Source organism: Protopterus annectens, chromosome 17.part0, assembly GCF_019279795.1.
Source record: "Protopterus annectens isolate FY-2018-M chromosome 17.part0, PAN1.0, whole genome shotgun sequence".
NCBI lineage: Eukaryota > Metazoa > Chordata > Ceratodontiformes > Protopteridae > Protopterus > Protopterus annectens.
This window is the reverse complement of record NC_056751.1, coordinates 780,175,497-780,203,362: the sequence shown is the minus strand read 5'-3', so window position 1 is coordinate 780,203,362 and position 27,866 is coordinate 780,175,497. Positions and strand designations below refer to the sequence as shown.

Genomic DNA, 27,866 nt, shown 5'->3' with positions numbered 1-27,866 from the left:
ATACCATTAGTTTTGTGCAGGATTAGGAGATCAAATAGTGTTGGATCTTTCATAGCATAAAAGACTAGACATATATCTCCATGTAGGAGTCAGTAAGAGACTGGGTATAGAAAAAGGACTGCCCCTCTCTCCTGATAACTAAGATTTTTGAAGCCACTAATCATTTTAGCTATGAATGTCTGAGGTCTCTCAAATTGTGTGATATGTTTATTTAAATACATGCTAAAAGGCGAATTGTATTCAATAATGCATCTGATAAGATATGAGTAAAGGGAAATTTAGATGTCTTTGGATCTAGTGGAGATCTCTTTGGAAATTAGACTGGCCATATAAAAGGCTTTATGAACTACTGTTGAGACATGATAGCCGAATGATAAGGAATTAAATACAAGAGTACCTAGAGCCCTTAAAACACTGTCTGATTGTCTCACTATTTTGCTTACCAAAATGAGCTATGCTACGTTTTTTTTACATTTAATTTGAGACCATTATCCTTGCAATTTAGATGGGTAATGTTCCTTTGGTGTGTTTTTTACCATTTAAGTCAAAGAAAATATAGGTTTGAGTTTGAGGGATTATGTTGTCTAAGGTGGGCTAAGGTGCTTTACGTAGATATTGTTGTGTCCTTTTATGTATGCAACATGACAATTTATATATTTTTACATTCTTATGAAAGGCAATTGTTGTCCATATTTCATTCCTTTCTTTTCTCTCTCTTTTTAACTATTTTTCAATTAAACTAAGGGTAAGAGATTATTTTAGGTATAAGAATTTTTTTTTCTTTTTTTCACTTATGTCCCTTTTCAGAGGTGACACAAGAAGATGGCCATTTTAAGCAACATGCTCAGATTCACGCAGCTGGCAAGTCCACAAAGTAAGGAGAAGCAGGAAGATCAGGAGACATCTGATGAAGAAATATGGACACGGGAAAGAGAGAGAGGTTAAAGAAAGAATAAGAAGTTTAAAGGTACAGGATATGAAATGGGATGAAGTAACAGCCAGAGAGATTGAAACAAAGTTAGGAAAAGCCTCTAATTGGAAAACCTCAGGCCCAGATGCAGTACCTAACTTCTAGCTAGAAGTATTAACATCTCTGCACAAATACTTAGCCATTAGTAAGAACTATTTATATGTGCACTCCAAACAGACACCAACTTGGCTAACAACAGGAAAAACTATGCTACTACTTAAGAATGAACCGGCAAGCTTCCCTAAAAACCTAGACCAATAGCTTGCCTTCTGAAAACATATAAACTATATACTGGTATTAATGCCAACAGAGTTGATAGTCACTTACAAGAAAACTCAATTATGGCACTAGAACAAAAGGGCAATAAAAGAAAGTCATATGGAACAAAGGATCATTTGTTTGTTAAATAAAGTCATAGTGGAGAACTGTGAAAAGAGGAAGGATCTAAGTATGGCATAGATTGACTATAAAAATGTATTTGATAATATCCAACATTCATGGATAAAAAAGTCCTTAAAAATGTACAAGATACACCCTACACTGATTGACTACATTACAGTGAGCATGAAACAGTGGCAGACCACTTTGCAATTAAGCCATGATAAAGGACAAATTATTATTCCAGGGATAAAAATTCAAAAAGGGATATTCCTGGGTGACTCTCTGTCACCACTATTCTGTCTTGCCCTTAACCCTTTAAGTTGTTTATTTAACATATTAAGCAATAGTTATAATTTTGCTCCTAGAAAACAACAAAAGTGTAAAGACTTCTCTTATTCTCTTTGTTGATGACTTAAAACTGTATAGCTGATCAGTTGAGAAACTGAAAGCACAACTGCAAGTTGTCAAAACTTTTTCAGATGATATAAGAATATAATTTGGTCTTGATAAATATGCAAAAGCAACCTATAAAGCAGGAAAACTACAGCACCAAGAAAACACTTTGGGACAAGAATATGATATAAAAGAACTTGAGCAAGAGGGAGTGTATAAATATTTGGGAAGTGATGAAGGATCAGCAATGAAGCATGAACAAATGTGAATACAACTCAGTAAGGAATACTTTAGAAGACTTAAATTAATCCTGAAAACAGGCATTTTCTGGCTTGCTAAAGTTTATATCTGTAACAGTAACAGTACTTGGAACACATCTAGAGCCTGTTTACTGCATTTCCTGTGTTGCACTTAATTTAAAATCATTTTTTTCTCTAAAAACTGCATTTTACCTGATTTTGGCCTAGCACTCAAGTGTGGGGTCATTTATTGCACTGTTGTGATTATTTTGCTGCTTGTGTATCTCTGCTACCTTTAAACTACAACAAAAATAAAAAAAAAAAAAATCTTGCTTTTTTCCCACTTTCTGAAAGTTAAGAAAGTTCAGTTACAGATTTGCTGTTCTGAACTGTTTGGAAGTTTCTAGAAGGCCAGTGCTTGCTTGGACTAAAGGGAAGTCTCTGTGTTCACCAGTGGGAGTGGTTAACACTGAAAAGCCTGCCTGTCCCTGGAGGAGTGGTTACTACCTAGAAGCTGTAGTTTTATTGGCCATTTTGGGTCAGTTCTAAACTCCTTGCTCTGTCTCTCTTAAAACCCGACTGCCTCTTGGTTTTGGCATCTTTTCAGGCTTCCTAGTTGTTGCTGAAGCACCTACCAAGGGGAGAAAACGCTGAGAGAAGAAAAGGAGCCACTTTTGTGATTTTAAGTATTTTCTTCTGATTTTTTGCTAAGTTTTACTGCTTTGCCGCCTACTTTTTGGCATTTTCCGGCTTGCTAAAGTTTATATCTGTAACAGTAACAGTACTTGGAACACATCTAGAGCCTGTTTACTGCATTTCCTGTGTTGCACTTAATTTAAAATAATTTTTTTCTCTAAAAACTGCATTTTACCTGATTTTGGCCTAGCACTCAAGTGTGGGGTCATTTATTGCACTGTTGTGATTATTTTGCTGCTTGTGTATCTCTGCTACCTTTAAACTACAACAAAAAGAAAAAAAAAATCTTGCTTTTTTCCCACTTTCTGAAAGTTAAGACAGTTCAGTTACAGATTTGCTGTTCTGAACTGTTTGAAAGTTTCTAGAAGGTCAGTGCTTACTTGGGCTAAAGGGAAGTCTCTGTGTTCACCAGTGGGAGTGGTTAACACTGAACAGCCTGCCTGTCCCTGGAGGAGTAGTTACTACCTAGAAGCTGTAGTTTTATTGGCCATTTTGGGTCAATTCTAAACTCCTTGATCTCTCTCTCAAAACCCTACAACTCTCTTTTTGCACAGTTTTGCGCACTGAGCAGCGTCGGGCAGCACCACCTAAACAGGTTTAAACTATTCCAGTCTCCAAAAAGTCTGCTCTTCACTTTTTCCCTTAGAACTGTTCAAACTCTCAAAGTAATCACTCTATTCTCTTTCTAAAGCCCTGCACTTGCTCAGCTCTTATAAGGAAACTAACTAAAGCACTACACCCTCCTTGACTTCTCATAAGTATTAGGCTCCCGATTGGTCCTTCCTGATCAAGTGAAAAATCAGTTCCCTTCTCTAATCTGATCAGTAAAAAAACAGTTCCCTATACTAATCTGGTATGTCCAAGGGTCAGTTTCAAGGTTACACTCCAGTCCAGCTGGTGAATCTGGGAATTTTGAGGCAATGTTACAATTGCCTTATGTACACAGACAGCCCTCTCCTCCTTCCAACAAACTCTAATACATGTGAGAGATACAGTTACACAGCCAAACTGGAGGCAGAGCTCTCGCAACCCAAGACTGGCACAGTCAGTCAGGAGGAAAAGGTAACCACCCACACCACAAATACAGTTTCACATAGACCTATTGCATCTGCATACCCAACACAAACACACAAAACCATACTCGGAGGCTCCCATATCTCACAAAATCAGTGTGCCTCACAGTCACAGCCCTTAAGGCCAAACAACACACCAAATACACTTGTTATAGGGGACTCTATTGTCCAGCACACTGACGTCCCGCTCACCAGACTGAACAAGAAGAAGGTCACTGTAAGCTGCCTGTCAGGTGTCAGGATCTACCACATAACACAAGCACTCAGGTCACTCCAAAGCAAGTACAAGTATGACTCCGTCATTGTCCATGTTGGTGTGAATGACCTGAGATGTACCTCCCTGGACTACATGAAAAGAGACAGAGGAGCTCTCTGACCATGTAGCGCAGGCTGGTATGACCCTGACCTTGAGTAGCATCTTTCCCTCACCAAGAATGATGCCACAGTATAAAGACAAAATGATCAGTTTCAACAATTGGCTAAAGTATTGGTGTCATTCAAAGGGGATCCAGTGTCTGTCAGCCTGGGATGACATGCTTGACAAGCCACGTTGCTTTGCTAGGGATGGCTTGCACCTGTCACCCTTAGGCTTTCGTATACTGGCCAAGGCTCTTGCCACCCCCATAGTGCCTTTTTTAGGCAAGGCTCAAAGGACAAACCCACCTCCATAGACAACCCAAGGATAAAAAAACTAAAGGTAATGCTACTCAATGCCAGAAGTCTAAACCTTAAGATGCATGCACTCAAAGCACTCCACAGTATGGAGAAAATCGATGTCTGTACAGTAACAGAAACCTGGTTCAAGGCTCCTGAGAGCACCCCAGCACTACCAGGTTATAACTCATACCATGCATTTCGGCCCCAAAACTCGGACTGAAGCACAAAAGGAGGGGGAGTATCTATATTCATCAAAGATACCTACACCTCCAGGTTAGTGGCACTGCACAAAGCATCGGAAACCATCCATGTGCAACTAACAGCGAGCAAAACTGCCTTTCAGTTTGTAGCCTGCTACAGAACACCCTCACTATTGCAAGAACCCCACTTGGCATTCCTGAGAACACTGGAGAAAATGAAGGTCTCTCCAAACACTATGTTATTGGGTGACTTCAACTACCCAAACATTGACTGGGAAAACTACTCAAGCCCAGACACCCTCACCCAATGGTTCCTTGAATTTATAAACTCTAACACAATGGAACAACTGGTCACCACTCCCACAAGAGGGAACAACATATTGGACCTGGTCTTCACCAACATGGGGACTCTATGTTCCACACCAGCTATAAACCCCTCATTGGTAAGAACAGACCATAAACAAATTTCCCTGGACATCCATATCCCGTCCCCACCCCCAGCCAAGGAGATCACTGTAAAGAATTTCTCAAAAGCAAACTTTGCACTTCTCAAGACTGAGGTGGAATCCTTCAAAGCCCCTGTGCCGGAGGATAATACAGCCCAGTCCGCAGAACCTTTTACAAATGCATTCTATGAGCACCTGCAGGAATGCATGGATCATGCTATCCCAAATAAAACCAAGACTCACTCCTCCAAAAACAGGAGACCGGTCTGGTGGACCCCAGCCATAAATAAGCAATACAACAGAAGGAGGAAGCTACTACATGACAGAGCAAAATCCCAAAAAGGGATCCATCATAAAATCATCAAAGGCCAGTTTCAAAAGAAAAATTTCCCTAGACACTAAAGATAATCACAAGGCCTTCTTTAGTTATGTCACGAACATGGGCGGAAACTCCCAGATATGCTCTGAATTGTTGCATAACGGTACAAAATATACTGAACCTACAGACATAGCCAACTTCCTGGCAGACAGATTCAGCGCAAACTTCTCCCCCCTTCTGCCCCAAAGGAGCAAATGCCTATTACAACTGAATGTAACCTCCCTGACATAACAGATGCACAGGTGAAAGCTGCCCTCTACAAAGCAAGAAAAACAGCATCTATGGGACCGGACAGTGTCCCAGGCTGTGTCTTACATGAGCTCCAAGAAGAACTGACCCCTCACATTAAGCCACTGTTCAAACTTAGCCTTACTACAGGATATGTACCCAAAGAATGGTGTACTGCTACAGTGGTCCCACTCCACAAAGGTGGTGCCACAATGGACACCGGAAACTATCACCCCATAAGCCTGACTAGTCTGGTCTGTAAAGCTATGGCGCTATGGAACTCATAAATAAAGACATTGGGAGCCTCCAGACACTGGACCCTACCCAATTCGGCTTTGTTAAGGGCAGATCTTGACTCTTAAACCTAGTTGATTTCTTTGAAACAGTTACCAAAGCCATAGATGAGAGCAAGGTAGTCCACACAGCCTACCTGGATCTTGCAAAAGCCTTCGACACAATACCCCACTCGGGCATCATAAATAAGCTTACCAGCTTAAATATCAACCCCTATATCACAAGATGGGTTGCAAACTGGCTCAGAGATAGAGCCCACATGGTCAGAATCACAGGTGCCATGTCCGAATCCAAACCAGTTTCAAGTGGCATCCCACAGGGCTCAGTTCTGGGACCTCTCTTGTTCGGTATATACTTCTCTGAGGGTCAGGCTAACACGGGGGGATTATGGCTGACAAAGTTCGCAGATGACTGCAAACTGGGGGCCATAATCAAATCTCCAGCTGACACAAGCATCCTCCAAAAGGGTCTCACAGAGACGGATGCTTGGTGCCAGAGTCACGGCCTCAAGCTAAATGCTAAAAAGTGCATAGTCATCCCCTTTGGGAAAAACAAGGTGCCCACAAATTACCACATAGGTGGTAATCCATTAAGTACGGAAGAAGTAATTCAAGATTTGGGGACAAACGTAGATAGTAATCTCTCCTTTGATAATCACGTTGCCAAAGTGGTTAGAAAGACCTTCTATATAGCCCACCTTATCACGAAAGGGTTCGCATCTAGATCAAGAGAGGTCATTGTGCCCCTCTACTCATCACTCATCAGGCCCATAATTGAATACAATGCCCCTTTTGGGATGTACCTTACCCGACACCTGCAGCAACTGGAGAGACCCCAAAAGTACCTCACCAAGAGGATCATGGGTACAAACCGATGTCCTATGCAGCTCGACTAAAGAAACTCCAGCTCTACTCAGTTGCTTACCGTCTACTCAGAGGCGATCTATGCCTGACGTACAAAGCCATGTCAAACCCAGAATTAATGGACATGCTCCACCTCAAAAAATCCAAGTCCCTTAGAGCGACACGCTCCAGGGACCTAAACCTCAGCACAAAAATAAATAGGAAATGCTGGAGGGACAGATTCATTTCCCAGAGGCTCCCCTCACTCTGGAATAGAATCCCAATTCATGTTAGACATAGCCGCTCACTCACCCTCTTCAAGCGAAATCTTGACGCGTGGATGGGAAATCGCAAATTCACCCCTGGGATCTCTTCTGTGTCCCTGCTAGGCAGAGGCACAGTAAACTAATCTTAAAAGGGTACCTTCTGTGACCTACTTTACAGAGTCACAGTAGGCTAATCTAATAGGGAGGTGGAAGCCAAATACACTCTGGCTAGGCTTATAAATGACTTAGGGCAGATAGCCTAGTATCTCCCTATGAACCTATGAACAAAGTCTGAGCTATAAACCAATTTACTCTTCCTGTCCTAACTTACAGCTTTGGAGTGATAGATTTGGCCCAAAATGTGTTGGATAGATTCGACAGGAAAACAAGAAGGATGCTTCATGCTCACCAAACGATTTATAAAAATCGGTGTATACCAAGATTATATATTTCCCGTTCTGAAGAAGGGATGAGCCTCCTTGAAACTGACTACATGTATACATCTGCAATAATGGGACTCGGCCATACCTTTCAACTGTACAGAATTTTGCAAAATGTCCAGATTTTTCCCACATATTTTTGGCCCAGTTTTCACGAAATTATGGTTTTCTGGGAAATTATTGGCAAGTCAGAAAATAATGACAGGCATTTAGGTTTCAGACTTCATACCCTTCAGAAAATTCATGCTAACATAAAGCCTGTTATTTTATCAACTTTCTAAGTTTATAAGTGCAATATTTAAAAATTGTCCCTATTTTTGGGTCTTTGTCCCCCATTATTTGTGGCTTTGTCCAGATTTCTTGCTTTAAGAGTTTGAGAGGTATGCTCCACACATATCTGCTGACCTCGCAGGATCCAAACGTAGTGAAAGTTTTGAAACATGAGGAGAATAAATGTAAGATGCATTCTCTGCTTAATCTAGCAGAAGTATAGCGGTGTGAAGCAGGAATTGAAATTATTTATTTATTTAAGTTTGATGACCAGGAAGTCCACTGGGCCAGAAGAGCCCATTTTCAGTGAAGGCCAGGGAGATAAGCTCCAAAACATATTACAGTTACATTTGAATTTACAACTTGCAGGTTACAAAGAAAGGACAAAAATGTATACATTTCAAGCACATATTGCAAGTTACTAAGGACACAAGTAGTTGGGCAGAACAAGTTAAAGACATTTCAGAGTATGTAATACACTATGTTAAAAGCTCAAGTAAAACATTTAAAATATATAGTAACTAGCTTATAATGGTAGGTAGAAGTGATCAGATACAAATCAAAACAGAAGTTGATAAAAATCAGGCAGCAACTGAATGTGCCAAAAAACAAAAGAAGGAATATAAGGTGAAAGATCAGATGAGAAGGCAGGAAATGTGGAAAATGCATAAATATAGTTGCAAGTATAAAAAACTTCTGGAAGAACCTCATGTTTACCAGGAATGAATGCATGAATGGTTAACAAGAGATGAAAAGTTAATAACAGGGGCCCAAGATAGTGAGTTATGTACACGTTGGTTTACAAAGTCCATTGAACATGTGGGAGAAATGGGAAAATGTAGGTTTTGTAAAACAGAATTGGGAACAGTCACACAGCTTGTTGCTGGGTGTGATATATTAATGGCAGAAAGACTACATACTGAAAGGCATAATAACATGGCAAGACTGTTGCACTGGGGATTGTGCAAACATTGGGGATTGTGCAGACATTATGGTACTGAAAAACACTGGAAACATGAGCCACACAGCATCATAGAAAATGATGAAGTTTACATCACACGAGATCACCCATTACCAACAGTTCAAAATATAGATGCTAAAAAAAACAGATATAGTGGTCCATGAAAAGAAGACAAAAGTAGCATTGATCATTAAAATCACCACACCCAGTGACTGCAGTTTCTTGTGTGCAGAGAGACAGAAAGTCATAAAATATCAGGATTTGCAGGCAGAAACGAGAGCAATGTAGAAGAAAGATACCCAGACAGTTCCAATAGTAGTAGGAGCAACAGGTCTTATAAAAAAAGAATCTACAATCATATTTAGACATGTTGCCAACATATGTAACCCCATACAAACTGCAGGAGTCATTATTCGGCACATCGCAGGTGCTGCAAAGAGCATTTCTGGGATGACATCAAAGATTGAAACAATACTAATTTCTTGAACTTTAATTGTACTTTGAATTAGGAATGGGGTCCAGTCCCACCATGGTGTTAAAAACCCAAAAGATTAGAAGAAATTAAAAAAAAAACAGGCAAATGGAGATGTCAGGAATCAAATATTGAACCCTAGACTACTGGAAACAGCTCATTAATAACGCAAAGCTTGACCCACTGTGCTGACTGCCAAACAAAGGTGTCTGTCTTTGTGGTGAGTGTGTGTGTGTGTGTGTGTGTGTGTGTGTGTGTGTGTGTGTGTGTGTGTGTGTGTGTGTGTGTGTGTGGTGTGAGTGTGTGTATGTGTGTGTGTGTGTGTGTGTGTGTGTGTGTGTGTGTGTGTGTGTGTGTGTGTGTGTGTGTGTCTGTGTGTCTGTGTGGTGTGAATGTGTGTCTGTGTGTGTGTGTCTGTGTGTGTGTGTGTGTGTGTGTGTGTGTGTGTGTGTGTGTGTGTGTGTGTGTGTGTCTGTGTGTCTGTCTGTGTGTATGTGTGGTGTGAGTGTGTGTCTCTGTGTATATATCTGTGTGTGTGTGTGTGTGTGTGGCGTGTATGTGGCGTGTGTGTGTGTGTGTGTGTGTCTGTGTGTGTGTGTCTGTGTGTCTGTGTGTGTGTGTGTGTCTGTGTGTGTGTGTGTGTGTGTGTGTGTGTGTGTGTGTGTGTGTGTGTGTCTGTGTGTGTGTCTGTGTGTGTGAATGTGTGTCTGTGTCTGTGTGTGTGTGTGTGTGTGTGTGTGTGTGTGTGTGTGTGTGTGTGTGTGTGTGTGTGTGTGTGTGTGTGTGTGTGTGTGTGTGTGTGTGTGTGTGTGTGTGGCGTGTGTATGTGTGTGTGGTGTACTGTATAAACTTCTATTTTAGTTTTTAGTAAGTTGGCTAAACATGGTGGAGATAGGACGTTTAGTATCTTTGATGTCATGCCGAAGTTGATGTGGCACAGAGTTGGAATACACAAGGATGAGGATTAGGGGCTTGCTCTCTTACTCTCCACACATACCTTTCAACTTACCTCGAGTTATAGATGAAAGAAAAAATAGTGAGGGAGAAGGCCCTGACTTATGAACATTTGTTTAAATGCTGACAATGTTAAACTTAAAACTTCGGAAAATAATTTCAATTTTAGGAGGGATGAAGCAAAAGTTTAAGAATAAATTAGGGGTGCCTCTCCAAAATCTGAACAATTTAGATTTATGTCTCCATATACATCACGGAAAAGATATTTAGTTTCAGTTTTATTATTTGCAGGTCATTTAGATGAACTTAATTACTTGAATCCTTATTGATTTAATCATCTGTGATTTATATAGCTAGATAAACAAACACACACACACACTCACACACACACACGCACACACGCACACACACACACACACACACACACACACACACGCACACACACACACACACACACAGGTTTAGTGATTATCATCAAATACCCATATTTGTAACAATCTGCAAGGGGAAGGGTGGGGAGGGTGGCCTAATGGTTAAGGTGTTTACCTTACAAACACAAGGTACAGGGTTTGAAACTCACAGGGGATTATTGGTTAGGCTTAAAATGGCTCACAAAGGCAGTTAGCCTAGTACTAACCTATGAACAAATAAGTTTGAATGTACAGCTGGATTAATGTAGCTTCTCTAATGGACATGTAATGATTGTAGTTAGAGTTTTGAGGTGAGGTCTGTTTTATGTTTAATTGGTAGGGAGGTCAGCAGTGCAATTGTTTTGTATCTGTGTAATTACTACATTACATGCATATATTTATTTTTTTTATTATGCTGGTAATGTCAGGGTTAACCAGTCTCTGGTATAAACATTGACTTTAAATGATTTGGTCACATTAACTGATGTTGATGTGGCATCCCCAGCTCCATGTAAAAGTGGAAAAAAGAGGGATGATGACGATGACAATGATGATGATGATAATGATGATGCGACGATGATGACGATGATGACGACAATGATGATGATGACGATGATAATGACAATGACGACAATGATGATGACGATGATGACAATGATGATGATGACGATGATGGTGATGATGATGACAACGATGATGATGATGATGACGACAATGATGATGACGATGATGACGACAATGATGATGATGACGATGATGGTGACGATGATGATGATGACGATGATGACGATGACAATGATGATGACGACAATGATGATGATGATGATGATGATAATGATGACAATGATGATGACAATGATGATGACAATGATGATTATGACAATGATAATGACAATGACGACGACAATGATGATGACGACAATGATGATGATGATGGTGACGACGATGACAATGATGATGACGACGATGATGATGATGCTGCTGATGATGACGACGATGACAATGAAGATGATGACGATGATGATGATGACAATGATGATGACGACGATGATGACGATATTTGGTGTTTGTCTGTAAGTTCTGTTAATATGTACAGTCGTGGATAGTATCTGGCCGAGCAGTTTATTGATATATTGCACTTCTTTGGAAAGAAGTATCAGGTCTTTTGTTGGTGTGAGATGTGGAATATCACAGTGCAGTGAGGAATAGACATAGAACCTTTCTGCACTGTTCTGTTTTGTTGGAGTTCATAGACATAGTTATCAGGGGATGTGCAGGGCACAATCTCCATATGGGGCGCTGGGGCTTGGCCATCTTGTAAGAAGTTATGTTTATGGTGGTTTGGAGTTTCCTGTATCATTTCAATAAATTAGTATTAATTGCTTGTTTTCAAGAATGTGTGTTTCGCCATTTTTTATGTTCAGTGTTAAGCAAAGTATCTCCTTTTCTCATTGATTTAGCAGTCGTGTTTCTGGTAGTTTGACCATACCTTTCTATAAAACAAATGAACTCTAGCACCAAGTAAGTTAAGCGCTGCTCTGTTGACAGCACATAAAATCAAGGCAGCAAACAATAGTTTCTCACATGTGCATTTTCCCTGCTGTTCTGGATGTTCTTAACATTAATGTCCTTGTATATTGTAATGAATCCATTCAAAAAGCACAAATAGCTGAAATGACCCAAAGATATAAGTGCATGTGATGCATAGACATGTTGTTAACCACCAATAACTACATCCGGTGGGAGTTCATAGTAAGAGTAAGTTCAACTGAATACCATATGCAATAATTATAGATGAATACCTAAAAAGCTAGTAGATATAAATAAATACATATATAAACATTTTCTAAGAATGTCAGTTCTCATACAAGTATCAGGACACCAACAATTATATCGTATAGACATACACAGTCATTTTCATTTTAACACAAAAAACTTAAATGTATGGATGTAATATTAGATTCAGATTAAACAAACTAATGTTTACTTAAAATAAACCTCACTGCTAAGCATTGTAATTCAAAGTTAGCAAAGTTAAAAAAATCCAAACATACTTATAAAATAATCCCTAATTACAGGTTTTCATTTTTGAATAAATAAGGTGCTTAAATAGGATTTGTTTTCTGATATAAAAGTGTAAGAATTGTAACTGTATCCAGATCAGCATTCCTTTTATGTGCAGCCAGTAAAGGCATCCTTAAGTTATAGCGCTGCAGTTCTTTTGTTCAATCCAGTTTTCATCTGATCATCTTACTGGTCCATGAAGATATTTTGTGAAGTAATAAGGAATAGTGCCCAATGAAAAGTCAATATATAATCTGGAAGTCAATACATAATCTGCTGATGAATTAAAACTCATTTAACAGCACACCTGTTGATGCTGTGAGTGTCACCAAGATAAAAAGCATGTTTTGCAGGAGGCAAGTCCATCATCCTCCTTAATTTAACATACTTATTCCATAGCGAAAAACGAGAAACTTGGTGCATTGAAAACTTAGTAATGCAATCTCATAGATAAAAAAAATACATTTGGGGCTGCTCAGTTAGACTAGCTGACACCATTGAAATTATTTGGTGAATGGTACATCTCAGAAATTACAGGGATATAAGTTTATGCTCCAACTACAGATGCCAAACAGGTGAATGTCAAACAGTTTTATGAGGATCTCAGCACCTTCTGGAAATAACATTAAAAGTATTACTTTTACTATAAGTGATTGGAATACTAACACAGGTGGTCAGAAAATAAATGGAATAATGACTTAATGGTCAGGTTTGGCCTTGGAGTATGAAATTAAGCAAGGTATAGGCTAAAAGAGTTCTGTTCTCTATTTCACCAGCCTAAGAGATGGTTTTGTACCTGTTCACTAGTGAAATCAAACTGATTATATAGTTTGCAGTCAGAGATGGAACAGTCTATACAATCAACAAAAGATAGACCTGGAGCTGACTGTGGCTCATGCCATTTGCTTCTTAAAACAAAGTGTAATATTAAATTAAAGACAGGAAGGAAAGCCTTGAAGCAAACTACATATGACATAAAAATATGCCAGTGAATACAAAGTGACGGTGGAGAACAGATCCAATGAATACAAAGTGACCGTGGAGAACAGATCCAATGAATACAAAGTGACGGTGGAGAACAGATCCAATGAATACAAAGTGACGGTGGAGAACAGATCCAATGAATGCAAAGTGACAGTGGAGAACAGATCCAATGAATACAAAGTGACGGTGGAGAACAGATCCAATGAATACAAAGTGACGGTGGAGAACAGATCCAATGAATACAAAGTGACAGTGGGGAACAGATCCAATGAATACAAAGTGACGGTGGAGAGCAGATCCAATGAATACAAAGTGATGGTGGAGAACAGATCCAATGAATACAAAGTGATGGTGGAAAACAGATCCAATGAATACAAAGTGATGATGAAGAACAGATCCAATGAATACAAAGTGATGGTGGAGAACAGATCCAATGAATACAAAGTGATGGTGGAGAACAGATCCAATGAATACAAAGTGACGGTGGAGAACAGATCCAATGAATACAAAGTGACAGTGGAAAACAGATCCAATGAGTACAAAGTGATGGTGGAGAACAGATCCAATGAATACAAAGTGATGGTGGAGAACAGATCCATTGAATACAAAGTGACGGTGGAGAACAGATCCAATGAATACAAAGTGACGGTGGAGAACAGATCCAATGAATACAAAGTGATGGTGGAGAACAGATCCAACGAATACAAAGTGATGGTGGAGAACAGATCCAACGAATACAAAGTGATGGTGGCGAACAGATCCAATGAATACAAAGTGATGGTGGAGAACAGATCCAATGAATACAAAGTGATGGTGGAGAACAGTTCCAATGAATACAAAGTGATGGTGGAGAACAGATCAAAGGGATTAGAGCTAAAGAACAGAGCACCTGAAGGGCTATGGGTAGACATTTGTGATGCTGCTAATGAGATGGCCACAACACTATTCCAAACAAAATGAAGATTAGAAACGCAAAATGGCGGTTTGCGGAGGTTTTGATAAGTGACCAAAAAGAAGGAGATCGGAAAACAACGGAGATAGAAATATGTCAAACTAAATACAGCATTTCAGGAAACAGCAAGACCTTGCTAAAGAGGCATTTTTAACTGAGTAGTGCAAAGGGGAGAAAAAAATATTATATACAGGAAAGATATGAGATCTCTTCAAGAAGATTGTTGATATTAAAGATATGTCGCGGTAAAAACAGACATGACCAAAGGCAGAGGAAAAGCATGTAGCCGAAGAAAATATTAAGAGCTTTCACTAATATAGGTGCTTCAACAAAGTATTAGTTTAAGGGTGCAACCACGTATGCAACCAGCTTATTGTAGATTTGTTTTATTTTTTTTATATTTTCCCCTAACAGATTTGTTTGTTTTTCAATTGAATTGTACAGGTTATAGGTCACATTAAAGTTGGGAAAAGTTCTAAAATGATTTACTGTGGTCTCATTTTTATATCAGAAAAATGTGGCATTTTAACAGGGGTGTGTACACTTTTTATATCCACTGTAGCTGCTCCAATGGCTGGAATTAAAATTACCTCATATATGCAGAAGATATACCACTCTGATGGCTGAAAGTCAGAAGGAGCTGAAGAACCACTTTACAAACGTAAAAGTAAAAAGTGAAAATCTGAATTGCTGCTCACCATTAAAATAAATACATAAATAAATAAATACATAAATGAAATTTCGACCTTCTTACCCAAAAAATTCTTTGTAAATATATGGGGAAAAGTGTGAGCAGTAGCATATTTTACTTTCCTTGTCTCAAAAATCTCTTGCATATAGTGGTTGCAGACGTGAAATCAAAAAATGCTTGCTTCTGGATAAGATGTTTTAAATAATAAAAACTTCTGAATAATAATACACAGCTGTGAGAACAGAACTGTAAGGTTAGGTGCCAGAAAATCACGCTTTCTGACCTGTGGTTTTGGGCATAACTTCTGAAACTTCTGCAGACTACAAGACCTTATCAGTTAGTACTTAATGAAATAAACTTTGATTGTTTACTAGAAGATCCGATAGTAAAATCAAAACACAAATACTTAGGTCACATACTATCATGATGGACTTTAGTAAGATGTCCCCGATGCCAGGAAAGCCAAAGGTCAAAAGAAGGGAGAATCTAAGACAGAATATATATGAATGCATGTATGCATGTATGTATGTATGTATGTATATATTTATTTATTTATTTGTTTACAGGGGTCGTGCACTGACCAATAGTGACCAATATCAGGCTCAGCCCGGGTGAAATACAAAACATTTCACTAACAAAAACGTACAGAAATGTAAGCAGCAACAACAGAATAGTTCAGACTAATTATATAGAAAAAATGTGTATATACATTCCACCGAACAAGCACAGTGCAATGTGAAACGGTCTGCGTAGGGCATCTGTTTGAGGCCAGTAACCCTCTTTGTGAGGTATTTCTCTGACAATTCCAGTTGTTGTAGGTTCATAGCTTCATACTAGGCTATCTGCCCTAGGGCATTTATAAGCCTAGCCAGAGTGTGTTTGGCATTCGCCACCCATTTTAAATTAATTTTGCTATGCCCTTTTTCGAGGTTAGTATACTGTGCCTCTGTCTAACAGTGACACAGAAGTGATACCCGGGGTAAACCTACGATCTCCCAGCCACTCATCAAGATTCCTCTTGAAGAGAGTCAATGAGGGACTCTGCCTAACCTGGACTGGGATTTTATTCCAGAGTGAAGGAAGCCTCTGGGTTATGAATCTGTCCCTCCAGCATGTCCTATTTATTTCAATGCTGAGGTTCAAGTCTCTCGAGCGCGTAGCTCGATGGGATTTGTTTTTTCTGAGGTGCAGCATGTCCATTAATTCCGGGTTGGACATGGCTTTATACGTCAGGCACAGATCGCCTCTGAGCAGGCGGTATGCCACTGAGTAGAGCTGGAGTTTCTTTAACCGGGCAGCATATGGCATCTGTTTTAGCCCTTTGATCCTCTTGGTGAGGTACTTTTGGGGTCTTTCCAGTTGCTGCAGGTGTCAGGTAAGGTACATCCCAAAAGGGGCATTGTACTCAATTATGGGCCTGATGAGGGATGAGTAAAGAGGCACTATGACCTCTCCTGATCTAGATGTGAATCCCTTCATGATTAGGTGGGCTATATAAAATGTTTTTCTAACCACTTTGGCCACGTGGTTGTCAAATGAGAGATTGCTATCAACTTGGGTCCCCAGGTCCCTAATTACTTCTTCTGTACTTAATGGATTGCCACCTATGTGGTAATTTGTGGGCACTTTGTTTTTGCCAAACGGGATGACTATACACTTTTTGGCGTTTAGCTTGAGGCCATGGCTCTGGCACCAGTTGTCTGTTTCTATGAGGCCCTTTTGGAGGATGCTTGTGTCTGCTGGAGAGTCGATTATGGCACCCAGTTTGCAGTCATCTGCGAACTTGGTCAGCCACAGTCCTTCCATGTTGGCCTGTACCTCTGAGAAATATATACCGAAAAAGAGAGGTCCCAAGACTGAGCCTTGTGGGACGCCACTTGTAACTGGTTTGGAGTCTGACATGGCTCCAGCAATTCTAACCATCTGGGTTCTGTCCTTGAGCCAGTTTGCAACCCATCTAGTGATATAGGGGTTTATATTTAAGCTGGTGAGTTTATCTATAATGCCCGAGTGGGGTATTGTATCGAAGGCTTTTGTGAGGTCCAGGTAGGCTGTGTGGACCACCTTTCCCTCGTCAATGGCCTTGGTGACTGTTTCAAAGAAATCAACCAGGTTTAAGAGGCAGGATCTGCCCTTAAAGCCGAACTGGGTAGGATCCAGTGTCTGTAGGTCCCCAATATCTTTATTTTTGAGGTCCATGATGATCCTTTCCATAGCTTTGCAGACCAAGCTAATCAGGCTTATGGGGTGATAGTTTCCAGGATCCGTTGAGGCACCACCTTTTGTGGAGAGGGACCACTGTTGCTATACGCCATTCTTTGGGTACATATCCTGCAGTGATGCTGAGATTGAACAGTAGTTTTATGCTTGGGTTTAGCTCTTCTTGGAGTTCATGTAGGATGCAGCCCAGGACACCGTCTGGTCCCATTGATGCTGTGTTTTTTGCTTTGGAGAGGGCAGCTCTTACCTGAGCATCTGAGATGTCAGGGGGGCAGCACTCTGCTGTGATAGATATTTGCCCTTTTGGTGGGGAGGGGGGGGAGAAGTTTGCACTGAACCTGTCAGCTAGGATGTTGGCAATGTCTGTGGGTTCGGTGTATTTTTTGTCATTTTGGACTAATTCTGAGCATATCTGGGAATTCCCACCCAGGTTCCTAGCATAACTAAAGAAAGCCTTGTGATTATACTTCGTGTCCTGTGCAATTTTTCTCTCAAAGCTGGCCTTAGAAGATTTTATGAGTGCCCATAGTTTTTTGCTAATACTGATCAGAGATGCCTTCCCTTTTTGGAATTTTGCTCTATCATGTAGTAGCTTCCTCCTTCTATTGTATAGTTTGTTTATGGCTGGGGTCCACCAGACAGGACGTCTGAATTTGGAGGATTGGGTCTTGGTTTTATTTGGGATTGCATGATCCATGCATTCCTGAAGGTGTTCATAGAATGCGTTTTTAAAGGATTCTGTGGTCTGGGCCATATTTTCCACAGGCCCGGGGGCTTTGAAGGATTCCACCTCAGTTTTGAGGAATGTGAAATTTGCTTTAGAGAAGTTTTTCACTGTGGTTTTCAGGGCAGGGGGTGGAGTCGGGATGTGAATATCCAGTGAGATTAGTTTATGGTCTGATCTTACCAGTGAGGGATACACTTCTGGTCTGGAGCAAAGAGTCCCCATGTTGGTGATGATCAGGTCCAGTATGTTTTCCCCTCTTGTGGGAGTGGTAACAAGTTTTTCCATTGCATTTGAGTTTATAAATTCTAGGAACCTTTGGGCTAGGGTGTTGGAGCTAGAGTAATGCTCCCAGTCTATGTTTGGGTAGTTGAAGTCGCCCAATATAATGGTGTTTGGCGAGACCTTCATATTTTCCAGTGTTCATAGGAAGGCCGAGTGAGGTTCCTGGGTTTGGGAGGGTGGTCTGTAGCAGGCTATAAACTGGAAGGCAGTTTTACCCACTGTTAGTTGCACATGGATAGTCTCTGATGCTTCCTGCTGTGCCACCAACCTGGAGGTGTGGGCATCTTTGACAAATATTGATACTTCCTCTCCTTTTGTGGTTCAGTCCAAGTTTTGGGGCCGAAAAGCATGGTATGAGGTATAACCTGGTAGTGCTGGGGTGCTCTTGGGAGCCTTGAACCAGGTTTCTGTTACTGCACAGATATCGATGTTCTCCATGCTAAGGAGAGTTTCGACTGCGTGCATCTTGAGGTTTAGACTTCTGGCATTGAGTAGCATTACTCTTAGTTTCTTATCCCTTGTGATACCTATGGAAGTGGGTTTGTCTTTTGAGCCTTGCCTAAAAAAGGCACTATGGGGGTAGCAAGAGCCTTTCCCAATATCCGAAAGCCCAGGAGTGACAGGTGCATGCCGTCCCTAGCGAAGCATCGTGGCTTGTTGAGCATGTCATCCCAGGCTGACAGGCATTGGAACCCCTTTGAATGACATCAATACTTAAGCCAATTGTTGAAACTGATCATCTTGCCTTCATATTGTGGCATCATTCTTGGTGATGGTAAGATGCTACTCAAGGTCAGGGTCATACAGCCTGGGTTTCATGCTCAGAGAGCTCCTCTATGTCTCTTTTCATGTAGTCCAGGGAGGTACGTCTCAGGTCATTCACAACAGCATGGACAATGACTGAGTCATATTTGTACTTGCCTTGGAGACCTGAGTGCTTGTGTTATGTGGCGGATCCTAGCACTCGACAAGCAGCTAACTGTGACCTTTTCCTTGTTCAGCCTGGTGAGCGGGACGTCAGTGTGCCTGACGATAGAGTCACCTATTACAAGTGTATCAGGTGTGTTGTTTAGCCTTAAGGACTGTGACTGTTTGGCACACTGGCTTTGTGTGCTATGTGTTGCACGTGTTTTGTTTTGGAGTAGGGGTTGCTTGGGTGTCTGCTTTAGAAGTCTCTGCTGCTTAAGCAGATTTTTATTTAGAGCCTCCTAGTATGTTTTTGTGTGTTTATGTGTTTGGTTTGCTGTCGTGGTAGGTCTATGTGAGACTGGAATTGTAGTGAGTGTGGTTTCCTTCTCCTCCTGACTGGTTTCGTCAGTACTGAGTTGAGAGAGCTTAGCCTCCAGTATGGCTATATGGCTGCATCTCTCACATGGGTTGGAATTTGTTGGGAGGAGGAGAGGGTTGTCTGTGTACATGAGGCAGTTGTAACAGTGCCTCAAGATTCCCAAATGCACCAGCTGGACCGGAGAGGAGATTGACAACTGACCTTTGAACATGCTAGAATAGTACTGGAAATTACTTTATAATTGATAAAAAAGGGCCAATGGGGAATGAGGTACTCAAGAGGAGTTTGTGAGGGTGTAGTGCTTTTAATATTTTAGTGCTGACTTATATAATTGCTTTAGTGAGCAAGTGCCAGGTAACTTAAATGCAATGTGTTACATGTAACTTAAATGCAAAAATGACAAACAGTAACTTTCTTTCAAGTGAAACAAAGAAATAAGTACAGTAAGCAATGCAGATATCACTAGGGATCCACAGAAGCGCTGAAAAGCTGCGTTTTAGGTGGAATTAGCGTTTCAGGGAAATAACAAGCAAACAAACAACAAGCATACAAACAAAGCTAGATTCAGCAAGCCTGGATCTAGTCTATGCTACAACAAACAAGGTGTACCAATTTCAGTAAAAAAACAGTTCAAATATGCAGGCACTATAAGCCTTTAACCAGAAATTCCCTGCTTAGAGGGGCAGAGTCCAGCCTCTCCTCCCACAAGAGTGCAGACCACGAACCTTCTTAATGTAAAATAACTGGCCTGAAGCCCAAGTGCTTAAACCAGAACTAATACACTTTTAGAATAACAGACACTGAGCCCTCAATCAGCAGTTCACAACTTAGAAGGATGTATGCTACCTGTCCTGCCACCACAGTGCAGGCCACAAACCTTTCTAATGTAAAACAACTGGTCTGAAGCCCAAGTGCTTAATCCTAAAGACTTAGAGTGACAGCTACACTTTAATCAAGTTACTACCAAGCAGTAATAAATACAATTGAATACTTTAAATAATGCCTGGATTAGTGCTCAAGTTATACAAACAAAGCTAGATTCAGCAGGCCTGGATCTAGTCTATGCTACAGCAAACAAGGTCTACCAATTTCAGTAATAAGCAGTTCAAATATGCAGGCACTATAAGCTTTTAACCAGAAACTCCCAGCTCAGAAGGGCAGAGTCCAGCCTCTCCTCCCACAAGAGTGCAGACCACGAACCCTTTTAATGTAAAATAAATGGCCTGAAGCCCAAGTGCTTAAACCAGAATTAATACACTTTTAGAATAACAGACACTGAGCCCTCAATCAGCAGTTCCCAACTTAGAAGGATGTAAGCTACCTGTCCTGCCACCACAGTGCAGGTCACAAACCTTCCTAAAGTAAAACAACTGGTCTGAAGCCCAAGTGCTTAAACTAAAAGGCTTAGAATGAGTTACACCAAGTAGTAATAAATACAATTGAGTACTTTTAAGATGACGCAAAAGCAAAATAAAGTAGGAAGAAACACAAATACAGTAAAAGCAGATAATTTTTTTTTTTGAGTGAGCAAATGAGATGGGCCCAGGAGTTACAGGACAGAAACAAGTGCAAATGCAGGCCTTCAAATCAGAAAGTTGAGAGAGATGGAAGACTGCCCAAATTGCCAATAACTATAAATTCTGGGCCAGAGCCACTCCTTATCTGGTAGACAGGTTACCTAGTGCTTACCACTTCCACTGATAAGCTAGAAGGCTTCCCTCCAACACAGAAAGGCTTGGGGGCTCAGAAGCTTACAAATAGTCCTGGATACAGCAAATCTGTATCTGGAACACTAATTACAGGAAAGGTAGGAAACAGGCTTACAATTTTTTTTTTTCAGAAAAGTAGCAAAAACAGTAGTAAAAATAATTCACATGCAGTGCAAGCTGGCACACTTGAGTATGTAGCAATATTAGTCCATACACAGTTTGAAAAATGTAATTAAATTAAAAAGGACTAAAAGCAAGTGCAGTAAGGGTTTATTAGGTAGAATGTGGTAAAGAGATGGGACTGGGGGAGTGTCCTAGATCAAATCTACAGTGGGGCAGGCACTGCATAAGCCACCAAATTTAAACTACAACCAAGAACATGGATGGATTGTGAGGTACATACCAAAAGGGGGTTGTACTCCATAATGGGTCTAATGAGTGACAAGTGGAGGGGGACAATGACCTCTTTTTTCCTGGATGAGAAACCTATTGTGATAAAGTGTGTGACATAGAAGGATTTCCTGACTTCTGTGGCACTGTCATTATCAAAGGAGAGACTACTGTCCACCTGTGTCCCAAGCTCTCTTATCACACTTTTGGTGTTAAGTAGACTACCGCCTACGTGGTAATTTATGGGTACAGAAGTTTTACCAAAGGGGATGACAATGCACTTTTTGGCATTGAGTTTGAGGCCATGACTTTGGCTCCAGTCATCTGTCTCAGTGAGGCCCTGTTGTAGGATGTCCACATTGTTAGGAGTTTCGATTATGGCTCCTAGTTTGCAGTCATTGGCGAACTTCATTAGCCAAAGACCTCCTGTGTTAGCCTGTACTTCAGAGAAGTAGATACCAAACAGGAGAGGAACCAGGACTGAATCCTGTGGTACTCCACTTGTCACTGGGTTGAACTTGAATTTGGAGTCTGCTACTTTCACAGTGTGGGTTCTGTCAGTGAGCCAGTTGGGAACCTATCTTGTGACATAGGGATTTATACCTAGTTTAATGAGTTTATCTATAATTCCAGAGTTGTGGATGGTGTCAAAAGCCTTGGTGAGATCTAGATAGGCTGTGTGAACCACCTTACCCTCATCTACGGCTTTGGTGACTGCTTCAAAGAAGTCTATCAGGTTTAGGAGACATGATCTTCCTTTTACAAACCCGAACTGGGTGGAGTCCAGAGTTTGGAGATTACCAATGTCCTTGTTTGCAAGTTCCATGATGATATGGCAGACCAGGCCCGTCAGGCTAATGGGGTGGTAGTTCCTGGGGTACATGGTGGCTCCCCCTTTGTGGAGTGGGATAACCATTCCTGTGTGCCATTCAGTGGGCACAAAGCCTGAGGTGAGGCTATGACTGAACATGGTACTTAGGTGGGGTGCCAGTTTATTCTGTAGTTCATGCAGAATGCAGCCTGGGATGTTGTTAGGTCCCATGGATGCTGTGTTCTTGGCTTTGGAGAGTGTGGTTTTTACCTGTGAAGCCATGATTACAGGAACTTTGCATTCTTCTGGGACAGAGATGGGCCATTTAGGGGGTGAGAGGGGGGTAAAGTTAGCACTGAACCTTTCTCCTAGGATGTTGGCAATATCAGTTGGTTCTGTATATTTAATGCCATTGTGCTGTAAGTCAGAGCAGATCTGAGTGTTGCCATTGAGATTCTTGACATAGCTATAGAATGCTTTGTGGTTGCCTTTAGAATCAGTGGCAATTTTGTTTTCATAACTAGCTTTGGAGTATTTTATGAGGGATCTCCGCTTCTTGCTGAGGCTGACCAGGGAGTTCTCCAATCATGGGATTTTACTATTTTTTGCAACAGTTTCTTTCTTCTGTTTTAGAGTTTGCTTATGGCAGGGGACCACCAGATTGGCTTCATTTTTTGGAGGATAGCATATTGGTTCTGTTAGGGATAGCATGATCCATGCACTAATGTAATTGCTTATAAAGTGCATTTGTGTAGGATTCAGCAGTCGTAACTCTATTGCCCATCTGCATGGGCATCATGAAGTTTGCCACTTCTGTCTTAAGAAGTGTGAAGTTGGCTTTGGATAAATTATTTACGGAGGTTTCCCTAATGGGAGGTGGGGGTGCAATGTGGATGTCTTGGGTGATTAGCTTGTGGTCAGATCTGACCAATGAGGAATTGACCTCTTGTGTGGAACACTGGTCGCCCATGTTGGTAATGACCAGGTCTAAGATATCGCTGCCCCTGGTAGGGGTGTGGATAAGTTGATCTATGGCATTAGAATTTATGAATTCCAGAAAAAGTTGAACAAAAGAGTTAGTATAGGAGTAGTTTTCCCAGTTAATGGTGGGGTAGTTGAAATTGCCCATTATCAGCATGTTGGGTTGTACCCTAATATTTTCCAGTGTATTAAGAAATGAGGAGTGGGAATCCTGGGGCATGGTGGGGGATCTGTAGCAAGCTACAATTTGGATTGTGGTCTTGCCCAGAGTTAGTTGCACTTAGATAATCTTGGATGCATTATGCTGAGCAACTAGCCTGGAGGTGTGGATATCCTTAATGAATATGGACACACCTTCTCCTTTAGTGTTTCGGTCCAGATTAGGTGGCTGAAAGGTGTGGTATGAATTATAGCCTAGTAATGCAGGGGTGCTCTTTGGAGTTTTGAACCAGGTCTGTGTCACAGCACAGATGTCGATTTTCTCCATTTTAAAGAGTGCCTCAAGTGAGTGCATTTTGAGGTTTAGACTTCTAGCATTGAGTAGCATTACCCTCAGATTTTGCTTGCTTTTACCCATTACGGTGGTGAACTTGTCATTTGAACCTTGCCTAAAAAATGCACTGTAGGGATGGCAAGAGCCTTAGACAGTATCCGGAATCCCAAGGGCGATAGGTGCAGGCCATCTCTGGCAAAGCATCGTGGTTTGTTGATCATGTCATCCCAGGCAGACAGATACTGGATCCCCTTAGAATGACACCAAAAGCTTAGCCAATTGTTAAAGTCATTCATTTTGTCCTTGTACTGCTGTATCATTCTGGTTGATGGCAGGATACTACTCAGGGCTAGGGTCATACCTCCCTGGGCTACAAGATCGGAGAGCTCTTCCATGTCTCTTTTCATGTAGTCCAGAGTGGTATGTTTCAGGTCGTTCACACCAACATGGACAATGACAGAGTCATATTTGTACTTATTGTGGAGTGACCTGAGTGAGTGCATTATGTGATGGATCCTGGCACCCGACAGGCAGCTGACAGCAACTTTCTCCTTGTTTACACATAAAACACTGATACAAACTGCTAAACAGCCACAAGGAAAATTTAAACTGAAAACTGCCAAATAACGGAAATAACAGCACAAACTGGAAACAAATAAAATGCTTTATTGATTCTGGTACCTCGGCCTTCACCTTCACATGGAATAATTTACATTCACAAACACAGTCCTATTTGAACCACCCAACGTTAGGTATTTAATTGAATTCAATTAACATTTTGTCAAAATTTAAAATCACATTTTCAAAAAGACATTTATACCTATTTTATTACATATACAACTACTTGCAGAATTAATTTATACCCTAAATAATTCTATTAAAACATACATAATTATTTTCATACTTCTAAGATCATACCATTGGGATAGAGAGTATTGAAATTAATATACTTTGATTCCATATTTAATAACCTCCTTTGAAAATTGTTATTTGTCCCCCCCAACCCATAGGGTTTGGCTATAACACTAAAAATTAAATCCTTAATCGAACCTCCATGCTTCTCATGAAAATGACTAGCCACTGGACTATCCAACCTTGAATTTCTAATATCACCTAGATGTTCTAGGATTCTTAATTTGACCTTACATTTGGTTTGTCCCACATACCACTTTTGTACTGGACAACTACATCCAATGGCATAAATTACCCCAAACAAATTACAGTCAAAGTGATCAATGGCATTATATAAAATGCCATTGATCCTGGTACCATCCAAATTTCTGATTTTGTCACATACTTTGCATCTACCACAGGCATATGCACCCGCATTGACCGCCTTTTTCCTTCTGCCCCTGTTTTTTACTAGCTCCTTTAAATTCTGGAACCTACCATAAGAAAAAAATACTTTCTTAGGGATGATATTCCTTAAACTATCATCCCTGCTAATGATTGGCCACAATGCCATCACCAATTTCCTTAAGATGGGAGAAAAAGCTAAAAACCTGTTCACAAAAAATATTTTTTCTTCCTCTTCACCTACTTCATATTCCAAAATTCTCTTGCTCCTATTTTTATACTTTCTTGTCTTTGTAAAAAAACTTCCATCATGATGAATTAATCCCAAACCTTTTTCCACTTTGTTTCTAGCTGCCTTCACCATTTCATGGGAATACCCTCTAACACATAATTTCTCATATACTCGGTTGAATTCCTCTCTTAAATTATCATATTCTGAAGTATTATCTGCAATCCGTTTAAATTCCCCAACTAGCAATGATTCAATAAGATGGGAACTATGCATGCTAGATGCATGTAAAAAATTATTAACTGCTGTAATCTTATGAAAGGGTCTATATTGTATTCTTCCATCAGATCCAACATAAAATTCCACATCCAAATATTGAATCCTATTTCCACCTAGAATAAAAGTGAAATCCAACCCACATGGCTTGATCCTTAAGTTAGAAATAAACTCTTCAAATTCTTTAGGGTCACCCTTACACAAGAATAAAAGATCATCGATGAATCTTTTGTATTTGACCACCTTATTGTGGAAAAAACTCTTAGAATGCACAAACAGGTTTTCAAAATAACCCATAAAAATAATGGCATATGATGGAGCAAAGGCGGCGCCCATCGCAGTGCCATCCTTCTGTAGAAAGAATCTCTTTTCAAACTCAAAATAATTATGTGTAAGGCAAACTTCCAACAAACTAATAATAAAGGAGGTTTGTGGTCCTTCACCCAATAACTTGCCTGTTGCCTCTAGCCCCCAATTGGTTTTGATACAGGTACACAATGATTTAATATCAACACTGACCCAGTAATAGTCATCCTTCCAAACAACCTCTTTAAAATAATCACAGACTTCTCGGGTGTTCTTTACATGTGAGGGTATCCTTGGTAGATGACTTTTTAACACTGAGTCCAAAAATATGCCAACATTTTGCAAATAAGCACCTTTACCCGACACAATTGGTTGTCCAGGTGGATTTCTCAAGTCCTTGTGCACCTTTGGGATAATAAAAAATTTTGCATCTTTGGGATTCTTAATATATAATTTTTTAACATCTCTAGATGTAAAAAATCCCAAACGTTCACCCCTTTCTAATAAATCATATAAGGCACTGTTGAATTCCACCACTGGGTTAGCTGGCAAACCTACGTAAGTGTTACTATCAGATAACAAATCATACACTATGGAATTGTATCTTTCTCTCTGTAAAATTACCCAGTTGCCTCCTTTATCAGATTCTGTAAATACAAATTTATCGCTGTGCTCCCTTATTTTGCGCAGAGCTTGCCATTCTTCTTTCAATAAATTGAAACATTTCATATCCTTTTTGAACAACCTAAACTCATTTTCAATCTGTTTACATAAAGTTCTCAAAAACATTAATATTATTATTGACTTTAGGAGGTACCAACTCACGAACATAAGGCACTTTTGGAATTTCAAACTTCCCGTACCCTGTAAAAATCTCAAAAACAGAAATAGAAGTCGGCTGTAACTGTGCATTCGAAAAAATATCTGTTATTTTGTTTTCATGCAAAGACATATCCATTAATGAACTTTCCAACACAGAGATGTTATTAGTACCATCAGTAGGATTAACTATCCCTTTCCTATTCTTAGCGAAGAAAACTTTTAAATGTAGTTTTCTACAAAACTTTTTGGCCTCTAAAACCACATCCGCCAAAGAAGGAATATGAGTTGGAACAAACTTGGTGCCTTTACACAAAACATTTTTCATATTTTCAGTTATGTGCAAATCAGAAAGATTGATGATACTCAAGTCCTCACCTGTATAAATGTCCATATGGCCATTGGAAATACTTCTTACCCCACCAACAGTAACCAAGTCTGCGGTCAACAGTTCCTTGCAAACAATGTCATTTTCATGAGAAGCATGAAGGTTCAATTAAGGATTTAATTTTTAGTGTTATAGCCAAACCCTATGGGGTGGGGGAGATAAATAACAATTTTCAAAGGAGGTTATTAAATATGGAATCAAAGCATATTATTAATTTCAATACTCTCTATCCCAATGGTATGATCTTAGAAGTATGAAAAGAATTATGTATGTTTTAATAGAATTATTTAGGGTATAAATTAATTTCTCCTTGTTTAACCTGGTGAGTGGAACATCACTGTGCCTGACTATAGTGTCACCTATGACTAGAGTGTTGGGTACGTTGTTAT

At 40.2% G+C, this 27,866-nt stretch overlaps 1 protein-coding gene across 1 annotated transcript in view; it reads right to left on the bottom strand.

The window, feature by feature from the left end:
* The window catches only part of LOC122791509 (neoverrucotoxin subunit alpha-like), a 372,162-nt gene that overhangs the window by 190,178 nt on the left and 154,118 nt on the right, over window positions 1-27,866 (bottom strand). The gene's annotated exons all lie outside the window — the stretch shown is intronic.